The sequence below is a fragment of the Octopus bimaculoides genome, chromosome 11 (assembly GCF_046866305.1).
Source record: "Octopus bimaculoides isolate indiv1 chromosome 11, ASM4686630v1, whole genome shotgun sequence".
Classification (NCBI taxonomy): Eukaryota; Metazoa; Mollusca; class Cephalopoda; order Octopoda; family Octopodidae; genus Octopus; species Octopus bimaculoides.
Genome location: NC_142938.1, coordinates 83842493 through 83854992, shown reverse-complemented (window position 1 = coordinate 83854992; position 12500 = coordinate 83842493). Strand labels below are relative to the sequence as shown.

At 39.5% G+C, this 12500-nt stretch overlaps 1 long non-coding RNA gene across 6 annotated transcripts in view; it reads left to right on the top strand.

Annotated features, from left to right (window-relative positions):
- Window positions 1-12219, top strand: part of LOC149133423 (uncharacterized) — a 25125-nt gene extending 12906 nt beyond the window's left edge. For 3 of the 6 annotated variants that reach the window (XR_016243747.1, XR_016243749.1, XR_016243746.1), the window contains exons 2-3: window positions 10440-10560; window positions 11976-12219. This is a non-coding gene — a long non-coding RNA (uncharacterized LOC149133423). Of the gene's footprint in view, window positions 1-9218; window positions 9317-10430; window positions 10561-11171; window positions 11690-11975 lie in introns of those variants that run through there. The other 3 variants (XR_016243748.1, XR_016243745.1, XR_016243750.1) reach the window with 3 other exon arrangements.
- The last annotated feature ends 281 nt before the right edge of the window (window positions 12220-12500 follow it).

Here is a 12500-nt window from a genome sequence, read left to right as displayed (position 1 = left end):
ATCAAGTAAAAGGTGAGAAAAGTGACAGAGGGTATTGCTAGAGACAACAGTTAAAACAACTTAAAAACCTCAAAAGCTCAGTGCTTTTGTGGCTTTCGAGTTGTTTTAACTGTTGTCTCTAGCAACAGCTGATGCTGGTCACTAGCCTCACTCACTTTGGTGACTTCTATTGAATTTGGTTGTAGGTTCAAATTGCTAATAAAGCCACCCGGTTCATTTGTTCTGTGATGATATACCTCTCAGTATACGTCCTCACGGTCCTTCTTGTGACATTGAAGTTGGCCTATTTGCTATTCTGGTGAGGGTCTTTGCTATTCAGGACTTCTTCAACACCACCAGTCACCAACCCCGACCCCGACCCCCATTCCGTGACCATACCCTCCATGAGAAGCACCATCTTACAGTCAGTCTTCACCACATGGTCTCCTAAGCCTTTCTTTGTCTCCGTCTTCAACTGTTTCCAATTGCTTTGGCCATCAGACGTCTCCCCTTCTACAACTGCCCCCCTCTCCTCCGTGTTCTTCACGTCTCCATAGCAACACAATCCTCTCTCTCTCTTGGCTCACACCATCGGACCCCTTCTATGTCCAGTGTATTTCTTTTCAGCTCCTGGTTTTCTGTGTATGCAGATTCAAGGACAATGCACATATACATACATGCATACATATCATCATCATCATCATCATCGTTTAACGTCCGCTTTCCATGCTAGCATGGATTGGACGATTTGACTGAGGACTGGTGAAAACGGATGGCAACACCAGTCTCCAGTCTGATTTGGCAGAGTTTCTACAGCTGGATGCCCTTCCTAACGCCAACCACTCAGAGAGTGTAGTGGGTGCTTTTACGTGTCACCCGCACGAAAACGGCCACGCTCGAAATGGTGTCTTTTATGTGCCACCCGCACAAGCCAGTCCAGGGGCACTGGCAACGATCTCGCTCGAAAATCCTACGGGAGCCAGTCAGGCGGTACTGGCAACGGCCACGCTCAAAATGGTGCATCTCATGTGCCACCCGCACAAGAACCAGTCCAGGGGCACTGGCAACGATCTTACTTGGCTTGCCGGGTCTTCTCACGCACATCACATTTCCAAAGGTCTCGGTCCGTAGTCATCGCCTCGGTGAGGCCCAATGTACGAAGGTCTTGCCTCACCACCTCAGCCCAGGTCTTCCTGGGCCTACCTCTTCCACGGGTTCCCTCAACTGTTAGGGTGTGGCACTTTTTCACGCAGCTATCCTCCTCCATTCTCACCACATGTCCATACCAGCGCAATCGTCTCTCTTGCACGCCACAACTGATGCTTCTAATATATATATATATATATATATACACACACAGATACATACATACAGATATACATATGTATGTGCATACATATATGTGTATATATATTTAAATATATACATGCATACATAAACTCATATATGTATGTGTATATATGTGTGTATGCATATATATGTATATACGTGTGTGTGTGTGTATATATACATGTATGTATATGTATCTATATAAATGTATGTATGTATGTGTGTGTGTATACATATTGTGTATATGTATATATATATGTACACACATATATATACATATACACAATAATTCATAGATACATACACACACATATATATACCCATATAGATGCACATAATATATATGTATATGTATGCACATATATATATATATATATATATATATATATATATACGTATACACACACACATATATATGTATATATATACACAGATATATGTACACATAATACACTTTTTGTCGCTGTTGCTATTAATGTTTCTGTTGTTATTGTTGTTGTTTTTTGTTGGCCATCAAAGCAAGCACTAAACTGGCCAATCAGCTACACCCATCTCTCTCTCTCTCTCTCTCTCTCTCTCTCTCTCTCTCCATCTCTTTGAAAACACTATCCCAACCACTCAGTTTTTTTTCATTATACACTTACATACATACATACATACATATATGCACACACACACACACACAACCACATAGTTCTGGGTTCAGTTCCACCATGTGCTACCTTGGGCAAGTGTTTTTTACTACAGGCTTGTGAGTGGATTTGATAGATGGAAAATAGAAGAAGCCTCCGTGTGTGTGTGTGTGTGTGTGTATGTGTGTGTACATATAAGGCAGCAAGCTGACAGAATTGTTGGTCCTGAGACCAAATTGCTAAGTGCAGTTTGTCCATCTTTACATTCTGAGCTCAAATGGGAGGTGAATTTGCAGCATCTATTTAACCATGTGACATCGTTAGGATATCACAAGCATTCATATTAATGCAAACATGTAAGCATGATTTCTTTCATGCGTGTATATATGGGCTTTTATGCAGATAGATGTATGTATGTCTGTGTGTGTGGGTGTATGTGTGTGTGTGTGCATGCACATGTATGTATATGTAAACCAACGGGTCTACATACAGACGGGTAGGTACGTAGGGTATATGAACAGACAACCACATATGCACATAGAGACTGAAACACATGACCACATATACACACACACTTTACTTCACACAAAGACACATGTCCACACATATGGAGATGTACACCCATACATAAAAACATGGTACATAGCAGCAACACACACACACACACACACACTCAGACATGCACACACAAGGAGACAGAGGTACATACATACATATACACACATGCACACACGTACATAAAAACACACACAAACACAGGAATATGCAGAATACATACATGCATACATGTATGCATACACACCCATACATACATATATACATATGCACACACACACAGACATACATACACACACATGCACACATACATACACACACACTGAGACACACACATGCATAAATAACGGACAGAGTCAAGACTATTGATAAGTTTGCAAGACGCAACGAAAGTTTTAGGAAAATAAAAATAAGAAATAAGTGGAAATGTTACCGGTGAGTGTTAAATTTGAAGGCACAATAAGAAAATGACTCTCCCCAGACACAACAGAAGATGCTTCAACACACGAAATGACATAAAAAATCTTGCAAACCAAATCCAAAAAAACGAAATATATATATATATATAATTATGTATATATATATATATATATATATATATATATATATATATATATATGTATACACACATATGTATTTATTGTGTGTGTGTCATCATCATCATCATTTAGCGTCCATTGTCCATGCTGGTATGGGTTGGATGGTTTGACTGGGTTGGCACACTGGAAGACTGCACCAGGCTCCTCTCTGATTTGGCATGGTTTTCTATAGCTGGATGCCCTTACATGCCAATTTGTACTGTACCAGTATCTGCCACAACTGCGGTTTTGCTCAGCTTGATGGGTCTTCTCAGTCATTGCCTCCATGAGGCCCAACGCTTGAAAGGGACTCAGTCACTTTGCCTCCATGCAACCCATGTATATATATTATATATATACAACAAATCCATTTCAGTACAATCTTCTTTGTTTGCATGAGCCCTTCTTCTAACAAGCATCAGGATTGGGATTTTCTGCTGTCGTGTGGGAGCCTGATTGGTGAAATCAACTGAAATACTTCTCTAATATTGTACTGTCCTAACATATGTGCATGGGCACCACATAAAAAGGAACCCAGTTCACTCTGTAAAGTGGCTGGCATTAGTTAGGAAGGGCATTCAGTCATAGAAACCATACAAAACAGACAGTAGAGCTGCTCTGAAGAGTGCAGGGTTACATAGTTGGACTGTTATCTAACAACCTATTAAGCCCCAAGTGCAAAACCGACTGGTAAGGATGGCCACAATGGATACATAGTACTATAATACTGTACACTTCAATCAATATATATATATGTATATATATACACACGCTTTCCCAAGGTGCTATGCAGTGGGACTGAACTTGAAGCCATGAGATTACAAAATTAGTTTCTTTCCCACACAGCCATGTCTCTGTCTGTATGATAAATTTATTAAGTTTTCTTTTTTGTATATCACTACCTTAAGAATATAAAGGGTTGCTATTTTTAGTACAGTGCCTATAGAAGAGCTTCAAGTAGATAGTGGAGAACTGTTCCACCCCAGTCCAATATCACAGGACCATATGTTTATTGTGTCTACAGTGAATCTGTTTATGACACAGATGGGGGTTGTTTGCCTTATTGAAATTAGCTTAAAAAAAATTTTTTAAAGGGTGGGGTTTTGGGGGTTTTCTCTCAAAGTATTCTGTTACCCTATTTTTATTCACAACCCATGGGTGATTTATCTGAAACTCCTCTTTTCACCCTCCTTCAAAACTTTTTTTCACAACAAATCCAGATACAATTGTAATCTACTCCATTTGTAAAGAATTTTATCTTCAAATATTCATGTTTGTTGCATGCAGCTATGAGGAAACAAAGTTACGGTGTTGGGGTACACTTCTGTTGGACATTAATACAACCTTGAAACGTGTATCTCACAGTGAATTAAGACTGAATTGTGAAGTTGAAATCTTCAATTATAAAAGCCTCTTGAAAAGCACATGATAATTAAAATACATTAAAAGAGACCGACAGAAGTACTAGGCTTGCAAAGAATAAGTCCTGGGGTCGATTTCTTTGACTAAATGGTGGTGCTCCAGGGTGGCCACAATCAAAATGATTGAAACAAGTAAAAGAATATATTGCTAAGGCATTGAGATCCAAATAACCTGGTGTGAAACTGAATATACACCAGAATGACACATTAGTCAAGTAGGGAGCAGTAATAAGAAAAGGAATGACAAAGGAAGGAGCAATCATCCTAGAAAGTTCAGAAGATGATCGTTTATTCCTTTCTCATCTCTTCTCTTCTACATACATGTACACACACACACACACACACAAAAAAAACATATAACTACAGATACATGCAAATTCAGGGATTGGAACAGGTAAACATCCCAGTAACATATGCCTCCCAGCTAGCAGAACCTTATTCTCTTGCAGGTTAATTTGAGATATTTTGACAACAATGTAACCTTCATTTAACTAAGGTGTATTCACCCTTATCAGTAGCTAGTGGAGTACCCCTCGTTAGGCTAATTACTATTGCTGAGGTTCTGCTGGTGATTTTATCTCCTCTGTTCCCTAATTTTGGAAAACATTTACAATCTTCTTTGACAATAAACCACTAATGTTCTTCAAAGTTGCTTTTTATACTTTCTACTATGGACTGCTTGAAGCTTACTCACTTCCTACACCTTGATCCTGAGATCTTGCACTTAAATATATACACACATATATATTTACATATATCAATATCTCTCTATCTATCAATCTAATACAACAGCAAGACTCTCATTGGCAAGACTCCCATCGGCAACGACTATTTAAGCAGGAGAATTAAAACATTCGCTCTCTTTCTTCTTTCCCATTTCCTCTCACGCTTTTACATAGTGTTGGTGTATTTGTTGATTGTGTGAGGAGGGGTCGACTGTCTTGTGCTTTCTCTCCGCCTTAAGCAGGATCAGCAATGCCAACAGTAAGGAACATGTTCTATTCAGACCTTAGGGGGTCCGAATTGTCCTCTTCGGAGGAGCGGCTCGTACGAGCAGTTGATAGAATGGACAAGTGTTTAAGGAAGAAGAAAGATTTGCTGAAGTGACAGAAGTCACAAAAAAGGAGGTGGACCTGACAAACATGGAGAAATATGAGGAGATGGCACGTAGGATCGGTGGTGATGCTAAGTTGTCCCTACTCCAGAAAGTATTGGAAAATATGGGTAAGAAAACAGTAAATATATAAGGTGTACTCAGTGGAAGAAAGGAAAATTGAAAACGTTGAGGCAGAGGAAGCAGATTTGGAACAATTGTGGTTCAAGAAGGCAGGAAAAGCAAAAGAATATGCTGTAACCACAGTAACCTACATATCTTGGAAGAAGGACTTCCAGGATTAGGGTGGAGAGAATCCCACCAGAAACAGATGTGGCTTGGGTTGTGGCGGCTGTTCTTCTCGGAAGTAAAGAAGAAATAGCCGTCCTGCAGGCCACGAAAACAGAAAATTCTGTATGGAAAGAGCAAACATTGGACCTGATCATATTGGGTATTGGCAGAACCACTGAAAATATGGTGGAAACGGTGACCATTGGAGACGTAGTGTTGAGAGTGAGGGTGGAGGGCAGAACCCCTCGTTGCTTTAAATGTGGCTAAAAAAGGCCTCTGCAGAAGCAGAGAAGTCAGGAAGAAGTTAGAAAGGGGCCGGAGAAGGTGCAACAGGAAGAAAAGAGAAACAAAGAACAGTGGATGGTAGCTGAAGGAAGAGGAAGAAAGGACAGATTGAATTAGAACCCCAAGCCATACACCCCGTCCCACCCCACCTTCTCAGACACCCCCTCCACCCATTCCCCTCCGATACAAAGCAAGAGAAAAAAAACAAATACAAAAAAACACAAGGCTCAACAGGCTCCCCCCCTCCCACTGGAAATTGTTTCGCGCGTGTTTGAAAGGCGTAGACCAAGAAGGGATCCAGAAGAGAACAAAATGGAGGACTGCAAGATTTGTGCATGTCAATGGATGGACAAACATTCAGGTGTCCGAAAGTAAAAAAAAACGACGAAATATTGAGATTCAGGAGGGGTTATAAGTGTTGGAAGGTGAAATGTGATTTAAAGACGATATCAGACAATATAAAGTACGACGAACTGACGCAGAGATACTCCACAGCCATTACAAGCCTTCAATTACATTACAACTTTTTCTCTCTCTCTCTCCCGAGCTATAGAAAGACAAATACACACGTTATATACCTACAGACATCTATATAAACACACATGTAATAATAAACAGACACGTTTCCGAAGAAACCTTTCACTAAAAAACACATTTTCGAAGGTGAGGGGCGTGACTGCATCCGCACCCTTTTTCTTTAAACATGTTTTATAAATGACGTTTGGCAGAAATACGTTTGAAAACAATAATAAACGAATGCTGAAATTATAAAAATTAGTAGTAACGAAGTCTGAACAAAAGCAAAAGCATGTTAGTGTTTTGTTTTGTCTTTTTTTAAACAAGCGAAAGCCAATTAAAAGGAAATCTCTTTGCCTTACCTTGTTCGAAAATGTCTGCAATTCAGCAGAAGACATCAGCTGTGAAATGGTTTTGGCTTCTTTTGCGATTTCTGGCGCAGAATTTTTCAGCGAATAACTTGTATTTTTCGATTTTCTGGAGATAGAATTACAGAATAAAGGTGAATTTTGTGGTTTATGCTTTGTCGGGTGTTGAACGAGAGAAATGTTGAAATTTACCTTTTTTCCACACATTCGAATTCACCGCCATTAATTTGCGCACACACCTGCTATCGCGCACGCGCACGCGAGTCGTGACTAGTCGATCCTACAATAACAATCTATTGCCAATGCATGTATGCACAAAACATGCAGGACGGTTTGTTTGTTTTTTTTTTAACAAAGTAAATAAAACACATTGTAAACAAAACGCAAACACCCTCATACATGTTTTGTGCGTGACGCGCGCTAGGTAGTCGTAGGATCCACTAGTCACGTCTCGCATGCGTGGATGCGCGCCCTGGATCCAATCTTCTTGAATCGTACCTTGATATAATGTTTTCATTTCAAAATAAAACCAACAAAAAAAATCTCCCATAATCTTTACCTCCGCTGATTTTTACATGCCCCGATGACCGATCTAAGAAATTTGGGGAACGATTTACCGTCTGGTGAATGGAACCGAGTATATGCAGATTACAATAGCTTGCCAAATTGTCAGTCATAAATTTTCTGCAAGAACGTTTTGTCTGATAACATTCTCCAACATCTCTGCACTCCTATCAAGTAGACGTTGAAGAAATCCTTTTTCTGGTTGTGGTGTCATAACATCCAACAACCCAAGTTTTGCGACACATTCGTCGTCCATTGTTCTTCTTTTTGAAGAACAAACTTTCATGGAACTCCACTCTATGGTCCGGATCAGCAATTGGAGTTTTGTCCGGCACCAGTTTTTTGCCAAACAAACATCTCTACAGAACTGGTGCCACTGAACGGCAGTTCTTATATCAATGCAATTTATTCTTGCAGATATCGTGACAGTTAATTCGAAAATGAAAAATAAAATTAAACACTAAATAAGAAAAAAAATTCCATATAATGGCAGCTTGGAGTTTTCTCCAAAGGTTCCTTTCCTGATGGAAAGAGGAATTGTTTCTTTTTTACTTTTAGCTCACTTTCTTTTGACAAAATCCCGTCAATAGAACGACTAGAATTTTGAAAATTCATTGAACAGCCATGCTACATGGCAGTGAAACATGGGCTGTGACTGCTGAGGACATGCGTAAGCTCGCAAGGAATGAAGCCAGTATGCTCCGCTGGATGTGTAATGTCAGTGTGCATACCCGTCAGGGTGTAAGTATCTTGAGAGCAAAGCTGAACATAAGAAGCATTAGTTGTGGTGTGCAAGAGAGACGATTGCGCTGGTATGGACATGTGGTGAGAATGGATGAGGATAGCTGCGTGAAAAAGTGCCACACCCTAACAGTTGAGGGAACCCGTGGAAGAGGTAGGCCCAGGAAGACCTGGGCTGAGGTGGTGAGGCAAGACCTTCGAACATTGGGCCTCACCGAGGCGATGACTACTGACCGAGACCTTTGGAAATGTGCTGTGCGTGAGAAGACCCGGCAAGCCAAGTGAGATCGCTGCCAGTGCCCCTGGACTGGCTCTTGTGCGGGTGGCACATAAAAGACACCATTTTGAGCGTGGCCGTTGCCAGTACCACCTGACTGGCCCTCGTGCAGGTGACATGTAAAAGCACCCACTACACTCTCTGAGTGGTTGGCGTTAGGAAGGGCATCCAGCTGTAGAAACTCTGCCAAATTAGATTGGAGCTTGGTGTTGCCATCCGGTTTCACCAGTCCTCAGTCAAATCGTCCAACCCATACCAGCATGGAAAGCGGACGTTAAACGATGATGATGATGATTGAATGTGTGCAAGCAGACGGTTTTTTCATTGGCAATATGTTTTGTTTTCAGATAATCTATAATGTTCTCTGGTGCAAGGTACAATAAAAGTTGCAATCTGGGTGCACACAATGTAAAATAAATTCGGAAAAATAGCAACAACTGCTTCTTTTTAAAGGGTGCAAATATTGGGAAGAAGATGATGATGAGTGTTGCTGATGGGATGTTCACACACACACACACACACACACACACACACACACACACGTAGATAAACCTAGACGAAGTCACATTCTGGAAGTATGTTTAAAGTTTTTAGAAGACGTATGACGGAGAATTATTCAATATCGTGTTTGCTTCTATAAGAATCGCTTACTTTAAAGCGAAAAAACAAGACCAACGTATACAACAGGTGTGTAGAACCTGCTGTTTCGCTTGTTTTAGCCGTTCATAAGTGATCTATAAGTAAACATTTCATACAACGACCATGACGATGTCACCTTTTCTATCCGAGTATCGACCTTCAAAGGCATCCATCATCACCTTCATTCACTCTATCTCTCGGCCTTTCTCTCTCATACGTGCGCGCACCGACACAAAAGCCTAATTTTGCTCTAACACCATGGTTCTATGCAACTGTTGCAATATCACTCTTTATGAAGGAGTTTTTCCGTTTCCATTACATTTTTCCTGGAACACGGTATCCTGCCGTTTACCCACATTTGTCTTCCTCAAATCACACCCTACTCTCTTATCTATGTATATATGTATGTATGAGCCAATGGAGACCTCTACATAGTAGCCAGACCTGGTAGAAATAGCACCCAAATCTCCCTCAACTCGCACCTTACTGTTTTATGTATGTACACATGTATATACTAGCTGGGGCGAACACTAATTCCTGGGGAAGCAGGGCTTATCCCTTGGTTCCGTTCTCATAATTGTTTCGCTAATCCAGTAACAACAATACAAAGTATGTAGCCCTTAAAACGGTTTCTGTGCATTTACAGAGAATACTGAAGTGTCTTACACAGGATCTTGTTGTTAGGAATTCCTAATAAGTTATGAATACCCAAATTATGAAGTCAGTCATGTAATACCATGAAATTAGTTACCCGATAGTAAGAGTTCACATAAAGTAGCGCCGAAAAGGGCTGTAATACGTTCCCAGAGTATATAGAACATAGGGGGAAATACTAATAAGGTATGTATACTAAAATCATGAAGCATGTTACGTAATAAGAGGCTAATCAGATATGAGATAATAACAAGTCAAAGTAAATAATTGTGAAAAAGGCTTTTGTGTGTTCCCAGAGAATATTACCCTCAGCAGCGCTAATGTTGGTATATTCGTGAATAAGTCACTAACCGAAATAAGGGGATCTCTTGTTTAGGAAAATACTATTTACTCGTTTAAGCGATACCCTACTGATTTTACCCTTTTTACACCTGTTACCTCTTTTTTCTCTTAATATTTTTCTCGTTTTGTTTTTCTTTTTTCTCTCCTCTTCCTCTCCTACCCTTAGCCCCAACAGCTGTAGGATGCAGCCCCACCCACAACAAGGTTACATTACAAGAGTGGATGGACCCTATCGACTGTGACATGGAGGTGCAGACGGTGTGTAGCCAGCTAATAGCCCGACAGACACAACTCCAGTGAGTATCTTTACTTTGTAAAGAGGGAGGGGTTGATCAGAGAAAGACAGGGCAGAGCCCGAGGCCCTTTCCATTGTCACCAAGACAGGTGGCAGTGGAAGAGAAACAGCAAGGTATCAACTGACCCTAATAACCCTTGCCCAAATATTTGCAATGCCATCTACAACATAGGCCTTTGTTGTGTATGAACATGGTTACAGCATCAGCGGTGGCTCTCCCGGAACAGCTGTCAACACAAAACTATTATAGAACGTTTTATATTTTATTCTTTTTCTTCTTTCAGTCATTTGACTCCACCCAAGCTGGAGCACTGCCTTGGAGAATTTTTAGTTGAATCAAATTGACCTCAACACTTGTTTTTTGTTCTTGTAAACCTGGTATTTATTCTATATATATATATATATATATATATATATATATATATATATATATATATATATATATATATATATATATATATATATATTATATATATATATATATATATATATATATATATAAATATATATTTCGTTTTTGGATATATATATATTATATGTGTGTGTGTGTATACACACATATATTTAATTCACAATATATAACTCCAAATTAAACGTATTCCAAACGAACAGGACCAACAAAGACAATTAAAGGAGAAACTAACACTTGGAAAACATGAAGACAGAAATAGAACTGCTTAAGCTTAGAGCGCTGAGCAATGAAGAAAAATTGAAGAACATAGATGAGGAAATCTACAACGAATTAAAGAAACATTGAGATGGTCAACGCTTGGAAAGTGTCTTTAAACTGTGGCAAACAACTTGTGAAGCTGAAGAAACAAACTCGCTACAAGGCTGGCAAAGACAAAGCAATTTGTTTATTAACTACGAAACACAGTTCATCGTAGAATAGGCATCGGATAAGCCCTTGCTGAAGGAAAATAAAGCAAAAACATACACAGAAATGAACCCAGGCTTATCGAACACAAACCAGAGACGGACAAGGGGAGGCAACTCCACCGACATTACATTCCCAAATAACTTAAACAACAATCAGAAAATCTGGACGGAATCTTCATGGCATTCAAGTAATCCTGTGGAGCTCCTAGAAAAGCTCCTTAATGCATCGTTCTACAAAACACAGAATATATAGGAGAAGAGAAAACAACAAGGAGTGTATATTTATTTCTCATTCTATAGAATAATATAAATTATTTACATGCTTTTAAGTTAGAAAATAATTTGTCAAAATATTGGAATTTTGTTATTAAATAAAATTTCATCAAACTGTTTCTCTGTCATTTATGACTTTGTGTGTGTGTGTGTAGAAAGGTTTATGTTCTTTCTTTTTTTTTTTTGTTTTTGGCACGTAATTCATTGTTTTTTATTTTCTATATTAATTTTCTGCTTTTCTCTCTCTCTCTCTCCATTTTCCAGACATATCATTCAAGATACTGAGGAAAAACCACAAGTGGGGAAGCAAGCTTCAAACAGGCAAGGGGCAGGTCCAGCCCCTCGCAAGTTGAATAAAAATATGGCCAAACAGCTTCTTGAGATCTCGGAACAACTACGACTGATGCAGCAGGCGATAGATGAGCCATCGAAGGACTCTAAATAGTTATTGTGATAAGGAGAGGGGGTCGTGGTGGGAATGGGGTGACAGTGATGGTGGAGCAGTGGGGGGGGGGGGGGGTCGGAGGAGAGAGAATTTGCCACTCTCACTCTTTTCATTGCTCACCACAAACTTCACAATCAAACCTCTTGTGCCTATACTTGTGTGTGTGTGTCCATATATATGTATATACATACATACATACATATATATATATACATATATATATATATATATATATATATATATATACACACACACACATACATCTACACACACATTCATACACACATATATATAAATACTTATATATATATATATATGTATATATATATATAAGTTTTAAGAAA